Source organism: Taudactylus pleione, unplaced genomic scaffold (assembly GCF_031769625.1).
Source record: "Taudactylus pleione unplaced genomic scaffold, aTauple2 ptg000069l, whole genome shotgun sequence".
In the NCBI taxonomy this organism is placed as follows: Eukaryota; Metazoa; Chordata; class Amphibia; order Anura; family Myobatrachidae; genus Taudactylus; species Taudactylus pleione.
Genome location: NW_028284471.1, coordinates 12,632,127 through 12,644,531, shown reverse-complemented (window position 1 = coordinate 12,644,531; position 12,405 = coordinate 12,632,127). Strand labels below are relative to the sequence as shown.

Below are 12,405 nucleotides of genomic sequence, written 5' to 3'. Positions count from 1 at the left end.
TATATCTTCGTCATGCTGAGAGATGCTGTGAGGTGCTGTGCTGTGTGGTGTTGTGTCGTAAGGTGCCGTGCGACATGTCATCCTACAGTATGGTGCTTTGTGGTTATCACTCTCATATCCTTCTTTCTTTTTCTTTAATGTCTTCTTTTCTCTCAAATGTTGCGATTCGATGGTTCCGGTCTATGCAGCATTGAGTCTCTATAGCAGTGTTAGTCTGCATTCCCAGTAGTTGGTTCCAGAACTGAGTTCCGCTACGAACGGTTGCAGACCTTCACGGCTAAGACTCCAGTTCTGTATATCTTCGTCATGCTGAGAGATGCTGTGAGGTGCTGTGCTGTGAGGTGTTGTGTCGTAAGGTGCCGTGCGACATGTCATCCTACAGTATGGTGCTTTGTGGTTGTCACTCTCATATCCTTCTTTCATTTTTTTTTCATGTCTTCATAGTTTATTGTTGATTGTAACCTTTTTGTCTCTCATTGTCCCTATTTACAGTTGGCAGGTTTGTTTTGAGTATACATTTTCTTTACTTCCTAGAATTTCTGCACTTCTCACTTGAGCAGCTACTCTAATGAACATTGAGGGTTTTGGATACGTGAAAGAAAATGGTTTGCTTCAATGTTACAAGGGGAAACTGGTGTCTTCAAACATGGTGGATATTATAGACTGGTTTGTGTGTGGCCATATCAAGAGGCCATCAGGATACAGTGCTGCAGACTATTGAGTTTCTAAAGCTACCAGACAAGATTCTTACGAACTTCCATGCCCAGGTAATGCTTGTTTTAATATCCTAATAGTCTGTATTGTTTAGTTTAACCTAATTTAATTATCCTTAAAACTTAAAATGGCATCATACTGTGTGGTGCTGTTCTGTAAGGCACCGTATGGAGTGGCATTATATAGTATGGATGCTTGCTTTTAGTATCTTAATAGTATGCATTATTGCATTTAACCTAGTGTAATTGTTCTACCGACTGTTAGTATAGCATCATGCTGTGTAGTGCTGTTCTGTAAGGCACCGTATGGAGTGGCATTATATAGTATGGATGCTTCCTGTTGAATATTTTGCTTGCTTTTAGTATCTTAATAGTATGCATTATTGCATTTAACCTAGTGTAATTGTTCTACTAACTGTTAGTATAGCATCATGCTGTGTAGTGCTGTTCTGTAAGGCACCGTATGGAGTGGCATTATATAGTATGGATGCTTCCTGTTGAATATTTTGCTTGCTTTTAGTATCTTAATAGTATGCATTATTGCATTTAACCTAGTGTAATTGTTCTACTAACTGTTAGTATAGCATCATGCTGTGTAGTGCTGTTCCGTAAGGCACCGTATGGAGTGGCATTATATAGTATGGATGCTTCCTGTTGAATATTTTGCTTGCTTTTAGTATCTTAATAGTATGCATTATTGCATTTAACCTAGTGTAATTGTTCTACCGACTGTTAGTATAGCATCATGCTGTGTAGTGCTGTTCTGTAAGGCACCGTATGGAGTGGCATTATATAGTATGGATGCTTCCTGTTGAATATTTTGCTTGCTTTTAGTATCTTAATAGTATGCATTATTGCATTTAACCTAGTGTAATTGTTCTACTAACTGTTAGTATAGCATCATGCTGTGTAGTGCTGTTCTGTAAGGCACCGTATGGAGTGGCATTATATAGTATGGATGCTTCCTGTTGAATATTTTGCTTGCTTTTAGTATCTTAATAGTATGCATTATTGCATTTAACCTAGTGTAATTGTTCTACTAACTGTTAGTATAGCATCATGCTGTGTAGTGCTGTTCCGTAAGGCACCGTATGGAGTGGCATTATATAGTATGGATGCTTCCTGTTGAATATTTTGCTTGCTTTTAGTATCTTAATAGTATGCATTATTGCATTTAACCTAGTGTAATTGTTCTACCGACTGTTAGTATAGCATCATGCTGTGTAGTGCTGTTCCGTAAGGCACCGTATGGAGTGGCATTATATAGTATGGATGCTTGCTTTTAGTATCTTAATAGTATGCATTATTGCATTTAACCTAGTGTAATTGTTCTACCGACTGTTAGTATAGCATCATGCTGTGTAGTGCTGTTCTGTAAGGCACCGTATGGAGTGGCATTATATAGTATGGATGCTTCCTGTTGAATATTTTGCTTGCTTTTAGTATCTTAATAGTATGCATTATTGCATTTAACCTAGTGTAATTGTTCTACCGACTGTTAGTATAGCATCATGCTGTGTAGTGCTGTTCCGTAAGGCACCGTATGGAGTGGCATTTATATAGTATGGATGCTTGCTTTTAGTATCTTAATAGTATGCATTATTGCATTTAACCTAGTGTAATTGTTCTCAAAACTGTTAGTATAGCATCATGCTGTGTAGTGCTGTTCCGTAAGGCACCGTATGGAGTGGCATTACATAGTATGGATGCTTCCTTTTGCATATTTTTGCTTGCTTTTAGTATCTTCATAGTTTACATTATTGCATTTAGCCTAGTGTAATTGTCCTTAAAAGTTTAAATAGCATCATGCTGTGTAGTGCTGTTCCGTATGGAGTGGCATAAAGTATGGTTGTTTTTAGTTAGTATTTTTAATACTATGCATTATTGCATTTAACCTAGTTTGTGTCCTTAAAACTGTTATACAGCATGTGTGGTGCTGTTCCGTAATGGTGCGTATCCACATTGCAATTTAAATCGCACATGTATCGTGCACATTTTGGTCAAACTACCAGTGATGCGTGCGCCCGCAGGTCGGTTCCGACATCTATCATCGCCCGTACATGCTGGTCAACCTGACAATCACGTCAGGTTCCGCATGTACGGCGATGATGAATGTGTGTGCTACACTGAACGTTCAGTGTAGGCACATTACAGACATGGAAACGACATCACGATTACAATGTCGTAATCGTGCTGTCATTTCCATGTCTGGTAGTGGATACGCACCTTTAGGCAGCGTATGGAGTGGCATTATAAATTATGGTTGCTTTTAGTTATAATCGTAATAGTATATATTATTGAATTTAACCTAGTTTAATTGTCCTTAACTGTTAGTATAGCATCATGCTATGTGGTGCTGTTCCGTATGGAGTGGCATTCTATAGTATGGTTGCTTCCTGTTAGTAGCATATCCCGCTTGCTTTTAGGTAATATATTAATAGGTTACACTTAACAAATACAAACTATATTTATTGCCCCTAAAACTTAGTATGGTGTGGCGTGTCATAATGCTGTATATTTCCTGCCTGTAGGGTGTTGTACCAATTATTTACAATTGGCAGTGTTATATTTTCAGTAGAAACTTTCTTTACCTCCTAGAATCCTCATTCCAGCAGCTACTCTAATGAACATTGAGGTTTTTGGATACCTTAAAGAAAATGATTTGCTTCATCCATTGGCAGTGGTACAAGCGGAAACCAGTGTCTTCAAACAGCTTGGATATTATAGATGGCTTTGTGGTGGACATTACAGGAGTTTATCAGGATACAGTGCTGCAGACTATTGAGCCTATGAAGCTACCAGACAAGACGCTTACTGACGACTATCCAGAGGCAATGATATCCTGTATTCATTGTAAGTAATTGGCTTGCTTTAATATCTTAATAGGTTACATCCAACAATACAAACTATATTTTCATTCTCTATAAAACTACTTTGGCTTTATGCTGTGAGGTGCTGTGACGTAAGGTGCCGTGCGACATGTCATCCTACAGTATGGTGCTTTGTGGTTATCACTCTCATATCCTTCTTTCTTTTTCTTTAATGTCTTCTTTTCTCTCAAATGTTGCGATTCGATGGTTCCGGTCTATGCAGCAGTGAGTCTCTATAGCAGTGTTAGTCTGCATTCCCAGTAGTTGGTTCCAGAACTGAGTTCCGCTACGAACGGTTGCAGACCTTCACGGCTAAGACTCCAGTTCTGTATATCTTCGTCATGCTGAGAGATGCTGTGAGGTGCTGTGCTGTGAGGTGCTGTGTCGTAAGGTGCCGTGCGAGATGTCATCCTACAGTATGGTGCTTTGTGGTTATCACTCTCATATCCTTCTTTCTTTTTCTTTAATGTCTTCTTTTCTCTCAAATGTTGCGATTCGATGGTTCCGGTCTATGCAGCAGTGAGTCTCTATAGCAGTGTTAGTCTGCGTTCCCAGTAGTTGGTTCCAGGACTGAGTTCCGCTACGAACGGTTGCAGACCTTCACGGCTAAGACTCCAGTTCTGTATATCTTCGTCATGCTGAGAGATGCTGTGAGGTGCTGTGTGGTGTTGTGCCGTAAGGTGCCGTGCGACATGTCATCCTACAGTATGGTGCTTTGTGGTTGTCACTCTCATATCCTTCTTTCTTTTTCTTTAATGTCTTCTTTTCTCTCAAATGTTGCGATTCGATGGTTCCGGTCTATGCAGCATTGAGTCTCTATAGCAGTGTTAGTCTGCATTCCCAGTAGTTGGTTCCAGAACTGAGTTCCGCTACGAACGGTTGCAGACCTTCACGGCTAAGACTCCAGTTCTGTATATCTTCGTCATGCTGAGAGATGCTGTGAGGTGCTGTGCTGTGTGGTGTTGTGCCGTAAGGTGCCGTGCGACATGTCATCCTACAGTATGGTGCTTTGTGGTTGTCACTCTCATATCCTTCTTTCATTTTTTTTTCATGTCTTCATAGTTTATTGTTGATTGTAACCTTTTTGTCTCTCATTGTCCCTATTTACAGTTGGCAGGTTTGTTTTGAGTATACATTTTCTTTACTTCCTAGAATTTCTGCACTTCTCACTTGAGCAGCTACTCTAATGAACATTGAGGGTTTTGGATACGTGAAAGAAAATGGTTTGCTTCAATGTTACAAGGGGAAACTGGTGTCTTCAAACATGGTGGATATTATAGACTGGTTTGTGTGTGGCCATATCAAGAGGCCATCAGGATACAGTGCTGCAGACTATTGAGTTTCTGAAGCTACCAGACAAGATTCTTACGAACTTCCATGCCCAGGTAATGCTTGTTTTAATATCCTAATAGTCTGTATTGTTTAGTTTAACCTAATTTAATTATCCTTAAAACTTAAAATGGCATCATACTGTGTGGTGCTGTTCTGTAAGGCACCGTATGGAGTGGCATTATATAGTATGGATGCTTGCTTTTAGTATCTTAATGGTATGCATTATTGCATTTAACCTAGTGTAATTGTTCTACCAACTGTTAGTATAGCATCATGCTGTGTAGTGCTGTTCCGTAAGGCACCGTATGGAGTGGCATTATATAGTATGGATGCTTGCTTTTAGTATCTTAATAGTATGCATTATTGCATTTAACCTAGTGTAATTGTTCTACCAACTGTTAGTATAGCATCATGCTGTGTAGTGCTGTTCCGTAAGGCACCGTATGGAGTGGCATTATATAGTATGGATGCTTCCTGTTGAATATTTTGCTTGCTTTTAGTATCTTAATAGTATGCATTATTGCATTTAACCTAGTGTAATTGTTCTACCAACTGTTAGTATAGCATCATGCTGTGTAGTGCTGTTCCGTAAGGCACCGTATGGAGTGGCATTATATAGTATGGATGCTTGCTTTTAGTATCTTAATAGTATGCATTATTGCATTTAACCTATTGTAATTGTTCTACCAACTGTTAGTATAGCATCATGCTGTGTAGTGCTGTTCCGTAAGGCACCGTATGGAGTGGCATTATATAGTATGGATGCTTGCTTTTAGTATCTTAATAGTATGCATTATTGCATTTAACCTAGTGTAATTGTTCTCAAAACTGTTAGTATAGCATCATGCTGTGTAGTGCTGTTCCGTAAGGCACCGTATGGAGTGGCATTACATAGTATGGATGCTTCCTTTTGCATATTTTTGCTTGCTTTTAGTATCTTCATAGTTTACATTATTGCATTTAACCTAGTGTAATTGTCCTTAAAAGTTTAAATAGCATCATGCTGTGTAGTGCTGTTCCGTATGGAGTGGCATAAAGTATGGTTGTTTTTAGTTAGTATTTTTAATACTATGCATTATTGCATTTAACCTAGTTTGTGTCCTTAAAACTGTTATACAGCATGTGTGGTGCTGTTCCGTAATGGTGCGTATCCACATTGCAATTTAAATCGCACATGTATCGTGCACATTTTGGTCAAACTACCAGTGATGCGTGCGCCCGCAGGTCGGTTCCGACATCTATCATCGCCCGTACATGCTGGTCAACCTGACAATCACGTCAGGTTCCGCATGTACGGCGATGATGAATGTGTGTGCTACACTGAACGTTCAGTGTAGGCACATTACAGACATGGAAACGACATCACGATTACAATGTCGTAATCGTGCTGTCATTTCCATGTCTGGTAGTGGATACGCACCTTTAGGCAGCGTATGGAGTGGCATTATAAATTATGGTTGCTTTTAGTTATAATCGTAATAGTATATATTATTGAATTTAACCTAGTTTAATTGTCCTTAACTGTTAGTATAGCATCATGCTATGTGGTGCTGTTCCGTATGGAGTGGCATTCTATAGTATGGTTGCTTCCTGTTAGTAGCATATCCCGCTTGCTTTTAGGTAATATATTAATAGGTTACACTTAACAAATACAAACTATATTTATTGCCCCTAAAACTTAGTATGGTGTGGCGTGTCATAATGCTGTATATTTCCTGCCTGTAGGGTGTTGTACCAATTATTTACAATTGGCAGTGTTATATTTTCAGTAGAAACTTTCTTTACCTCCTAGAATTACTGCACTTCTCATTCCAGCAGCTACTCTAATGAACATTGAGGTTTTTGGATACCTTAAAGAAAATGATTTGCTTCATCCATTGGCAGTGGTACAAGCGGAAACCAGTGTCTTCAAACAGCTTGGATATTATAGATGGCTTTGTGGTGGACATTACAGGAGTTTATCAGGATACAGTGCTGCAGACTATTGAGCCTATGAAGCTACCAGACAAGACGCTTACTGACGACTATCCAGAGGCAATGATATCCTGTATTCATTGTAAGTAATTGGCTTGCTTTAATATCTTAATAGGTTACATCCAACAATACAAACTATATTTTCATTCTCTATAAAACTACTTTGGCTTTATGCTGTGAGGTGCTGTGACGTAAGGTGCCGTGCGACATGTCATCCTACAGTATGGTGCTTTGTGGTTATCACTCTCATATCCTTCTTTCTTTTTCTTTAATGTCTTCTTTTCTCTCAAATGTTGCGATTCGATGGTTCCGGTCTATGCAGCAGTGAGTCTCTATAGCAGTGTTAGTCTGCGTTCCCAGTAGTTGGTTCCAGGACTGAGTTCCGCTACGAACGGTTGCAGACCTTCACGGCTAAGACTCCAGTTCTGTATATCTTCGTCATGCTGAGAGATGCTGTGAGGTGCTGTGCTGTGTGGTGTTGTGCCGTAAGGTGCCGTGCGACATGTCATCCTACAGTATGGTGCTTTGTGGTTGTCACTCTCATATCCTTCTTTCTTTTTCTTTAATGTCTTCTTTTCTCTCAAATGTTGCGATTCGATGGTTCCGGTCTATGCAGCATTGAGTCTCTATAGCAGTGTTAGTCTGCATTCCCAGTAGTTGGTTCCAGAACAGAGTTCCGCTACGAACGGTTGCAGACCTTCACGGTTAAGACTCCAGTTCTGCATATCTTCGTCATGCTGAGAGATGCTGTGAGGTGCTGTGCTGTGAGGTGTTGTGTCGTAAGGTGCCGTGCGACATGTCATCCTACAGTATGGTGCTTTGTGGTTATCACTCTCATATCCTTCTTTCTTTTTCTTTAATGTCTTCTTTTCTCTCAAATGTTGCGATTCGATGGTTCCGGTCTATGCAGCAGTGAGTCTCTATAGCAGTGTTAGTCTGCGTTCCCAGTAGTTGGTTCCAGGACTGAGTTCCGCTACGAACGATTGCAGATCTTCACGGCTAAGACTCCAGTTCTGTATATCTTCGTCATGCTGAGAGATGCTGTGAGGTGCTGTGCTGTGTGGTGTTGTGCCGTAAGGTGCCGTGCGACATGTCATCCTACAGTATGGTGCTTTGTGGTTATCACTCTCATATCCTTCTTTCTTTTTCTTTAATGTCTTCTTTTCTCTCAAATGTTGCGATTCGATGGTTCCGGTCTATGCAGCATTGAGTCTCTATAGCAGTGTTAGTCTGCATTCCCAGTAGTTGGTTCCAGAACTGAGTTCCGCTACGAACGGTTGCAGACCTTCACGGTTAAGACTCCAGTTCTGCATATCTTCGTCATGCTGAGAGATGCTGTGAGGTGCTGTGCTGTGAGGTGTTGTGTCGTAAGGTGCCGTGCGACATGTCATCCTACAGTATGGTGCTTTGTGGTTATCACTCTCATATCCTTCTTTCTTTTTCTTTAATGTCTTCTTTTCTCTCAAATGTTGCGATTCGATGGTTCCGGTCTATGCAGCAGTGAGTCTCTATAGCAGTGTTAGTCTGCGTTCCCAGTAGTTGGTTCCAGGACTGAGTTCCGCTACGAACGGTTGCAGATCTTCACGGCTAAGACTCCAGTTCTGTATATCTTCGTCATGCTGAGAGATGCTGTGAGGTGCTGTGCTGTGTGGTGTTGTGCCGTAAGGTGCCGTGCGACATGTCATCCTACAGTATGGTGCTTTGTGGTTGTCACTCTCATATCCTTCTTTCATTTTTTTTTCATGTCTTCATAGTTTATTGTTGATTGTAACCTTTTTGTCTCTCATTGTCCCTATTTACAGTTGGCAGGTTTGTTTTGAGTATACATTTTCTTTACTTCCTAGAATTTCTGCACTTCTCACTTGAGCAGCTACTCTAATGAACATTGAGGGTTTTGGATACGTGAAAGAAAATGGTTTGCTTCAATGTTACAAGGGGAAACTGGTGTCTTCAAACATGGTGGATATTATAGACTGGTTTGTGTGTGGCCATATCAAGAGGCCATCAGGATACAGTGCTGCAGACTATTGAGTTTCTAAAGCTACCAGACAAGATTCTTACGAACTTCCATGCCCAGGTAATGCTTGTTTTAATATCCTAATAGTCTGTATTGTTTAGTTTAACCTAATTTAATTATCCTTAAAACTTAAAATGGCATCATACTGTGTGGTGCTGTTCTGTAAGGCACCGTATGGAGTGGCATTATATAGTATGGATGCTTGCTTTTAGTATCTTAATGGTATGCATTATTGCATTTAACCTAGTGTAATTGTTCTACCAACTGTTAGTATAGCATCATGCTGTGTAGTGCTGTTCCGTAAGGCACCGTATGGAGTGGCATTATATAGTATGGATGCTTGCTTTTAGTATCTTAATAGTATGCATTATTGCATTTAACCTAGTGTAATTGTTCTACTAACTGTTAGTATAGCATCATGCTGTGTAGTGCTGTTCCGTAAGGCACCGTATGGAGTGGCATTATATAGTTTGGATGCTTCCTGTTGAATATTTTGCTTGCTTTTAGTATCTTAATAGTATGCATTATTGCATTTAACCTAGTGTAATTGTTCTACTAACTGTTAGTATAGCATCATGCTGTGTAGTGCTGTTCTGTAAGGCACCGTATGGAGTGGCATTATATAGTATGGATGCTTCCTGTTGAATATTTTGCTTGCTTTTAGTATCTTAATAGTATGCATTATTGCATTTAACCTAGTGTAATTGTTCTACCGACTGTTAGTATAGCATCATGCTGTGTAGTGCTGTTCCGTAAGGCACCGTATGGAGTGGCATTATATAGTATGGATGCTTGCTTTTAGTATCTTAATAGTATGCATTATTGCATTTAACCTAGTGTAATTGTTCTACCGACTGTTAGTATAGCATCATGCTGTGTAGTGCTGTTCTGTAAGGCACCGTATGGAGTGGCATTATATAGTATGGATGCTTCCTGTTGAATATTTTGCTTGCTTTTAGTATCTTCATAGTTTACATTATTGCATTTAACCTAGTGTAATTGTCCTTAAAAGTTTAAATAGCATCATGCTGTGTAGTGCTGTTCCGTATGGAGTGGCATAAAGTATGGTTGTTTTTAGTTAGTATTTTTAATACTATGCATTATTGCATTTAACCTAGTTTGTGTCCTTAAAACTGTTATACAGCATGTGTGGTGCTGTTCCGTAATGGTGCGTATCCACATTGCAATTTAAATCGCACATGTATCGTGCACATTTTGGTCAAACTACCAGTGATGCGTGCGCCAGCAGGTCGGTTCCGACATCTATCATCGCCCGTACATGCTGGTCAACCTGACAATCACGTTAGGTTCCGCATGTACGGCGATGATGAATGTGTGTGCTACACTGAACGTTCAGTGTAGGCACATTACAGACATGGAAACGACATCACGATTACAATGTCGTAATCGTGCTGTCATTTCCATGTCTGGTAGTGGATACGCACCTTTAGGCAGCGTATGGAGTGGCATTATAAATTATGGTTGCTTTTAGTTATAATCGTAATAGTATATATTATTGAATTTAACCTAGTTTAATTGTCCTTAACTGTTAGTATAGCATCATGCTATGTGGTGCTGTTCCGTATGGAGTGGCATTCTATAGTATGGTTGCTTCCTGTTAGTAGCATATCCCGCTTGCTTTTAGGTAATATATTAATAGGTTACACTTAACAAATACAAACTATATTTATTGCCCCTAAAACTTAGTATGGTGTGGCGTGTCATAATGCTGTATATTTCCTGCCTGTAGGGTGTTGTACCAATTATTTACAATTGGCAGTGTTATATTTTCAGTAGAAACTTTCTTTACCTCCTAGAATTACTGCACTTCTCATTCCAGCAGCTACTCTAATGAACATTGAGGTTTTTGGATACCTTAAAGAAAATGATTTGCTTCATCCATTGGCAGTGGTACAAGCGGAAACCAGTGTCTTCAAACAGCTTGGATATTATAGATGGCTTTGTGGTGGACATTACAGGAGTTTATCAGGATACAGTGCTGCAGACTATTGAGCCTATGAAGATACCAGACAAGACGCTTACTGACGACTATCCAGAGGCAATGATATCCTGTATTCATTGTAAGTAATTGGCTTGCTTTAATATCTTAATAGGTTACATCCAACAATACAAACTATATTTTCATTCTCTATAAAACTACTTTGGCTTTATGCTGTGAGGTGCTGTGACGTAAGGTGCCGTGCGACATGTCATCCTACAGTATGGTGCTTTGTGGTTGTCACTCTCATATCCTTCTTTCATTTTTTTTTCATGTCTTCATAGTTTATTGTTGATTGTAACTTTTTTGTCTCTCATTGTCCCTATTTACAGTTGGCAGGTTTGTTTTGAGTATACATTTTCTTTACTTCCTAGAATTTCTGCACTTCTCACTTGAGCAGCTACTCTAATGAACATTGAGGGTTTTGGATACGTGAAAGAAAATGGTTTGCTTCAATGTTACAAGAGGAAACTGGTGTCTTCAATCATAGTCGTGCAGATTTCATTCTTGCAAATACATTGCAGTAGGAAGTACAAGTTTATTAGCTCACATGGGGTCATTATTTGCAGTTGTCAAGCCAATGGTTTGTAAGAATGCATTTCCTTACATAGTAAATTACATTGTGTGAAACATTTTGTGATCAACTACAACTTGTTAGGTCTGTAGATCTCTTGGCGCATGTATAGATTGATGGAGTTAAATAAAAATGGTGTATATATTGCTTGATTAAATTGTTGATGTTTGTTCTGCAGCTAAACTCTTCAGTGACCCAAAGTGATGATGAGATAACCACAATAAGTGCTGAGAAGGGAGAATGTGGATATAAAGAGAAATCTCATGAACTATGTCTTTGATGGCGCCACACATCCTGCAACATGACCAACATCAGCCTTGTTCTAATTTGTTTACGTTCAGACCTAACATCATGTTATATGTTGGATGTCACTCTGTCCGAACCGTTTAATGTCTGATATTGCTCCAAGATCATGAAAACCTCATCTGATATTGCCCTATCCCCCCCTCCCTGTGACTATACTGTGCTTCACACTTTTCTCTACATTATCCAATGAAATACCTGTATTATACTGTTCCTGTAAACTTCTATCTGTAAATGATTCTGTAATCATGTGTATAAGATGCTCTGTCTTTCTGTGACAAATTCAGAGATCTAATTTACTTCTCATTACTCTGTGTCACTCTGCAGAAAAGTGGAAATGTTTCCCTAAATAAATTATATTTGCTTTACCACAAAAGACTATGTAATTAATATTTTGCTTTATCAAGATCTTCATCGATATATGCTGTTTTTTTTTATTATTTAACAAAGTACTTCTTAAGGGTTTTCTATGCGTCTATATCCTGGCAATATAGAGACCTCATTTTTGCTGGGAGAAGAAGACTGTACCTGTAGGTAATTACTCCTGAGATGCAACATCCAGGGACCAAAGTTCTTTAGGAAGGTTGTCTAAAAATTTGAGAAATTTAATCACTTTTTACTTA

The 12,405-nt window shown here is 39.3% G+C and overlaps 1 long non-coding RNA gene across 1 annotated transcript; it reads left to right on the top strand.

The window, feature by feature from the left end:
* Window positions 1-11,143: 11,143 nt before the first annotated feature.
* On the top strand, window positions 11,144-12,158 carry LOC148534324 (uncharacterized). Its single transcript, XR_015877672.1, has 2 exons — window positions 11,144-11,492; window positions 11,658-12,158. It is a non-coding gene; the product is annotated as an uncharacterized LOC148534324 (long non-coding RNA).
* The last annotated feature ends 247 nt before the right edge of the window (window positions 12,159-12,405 follow it).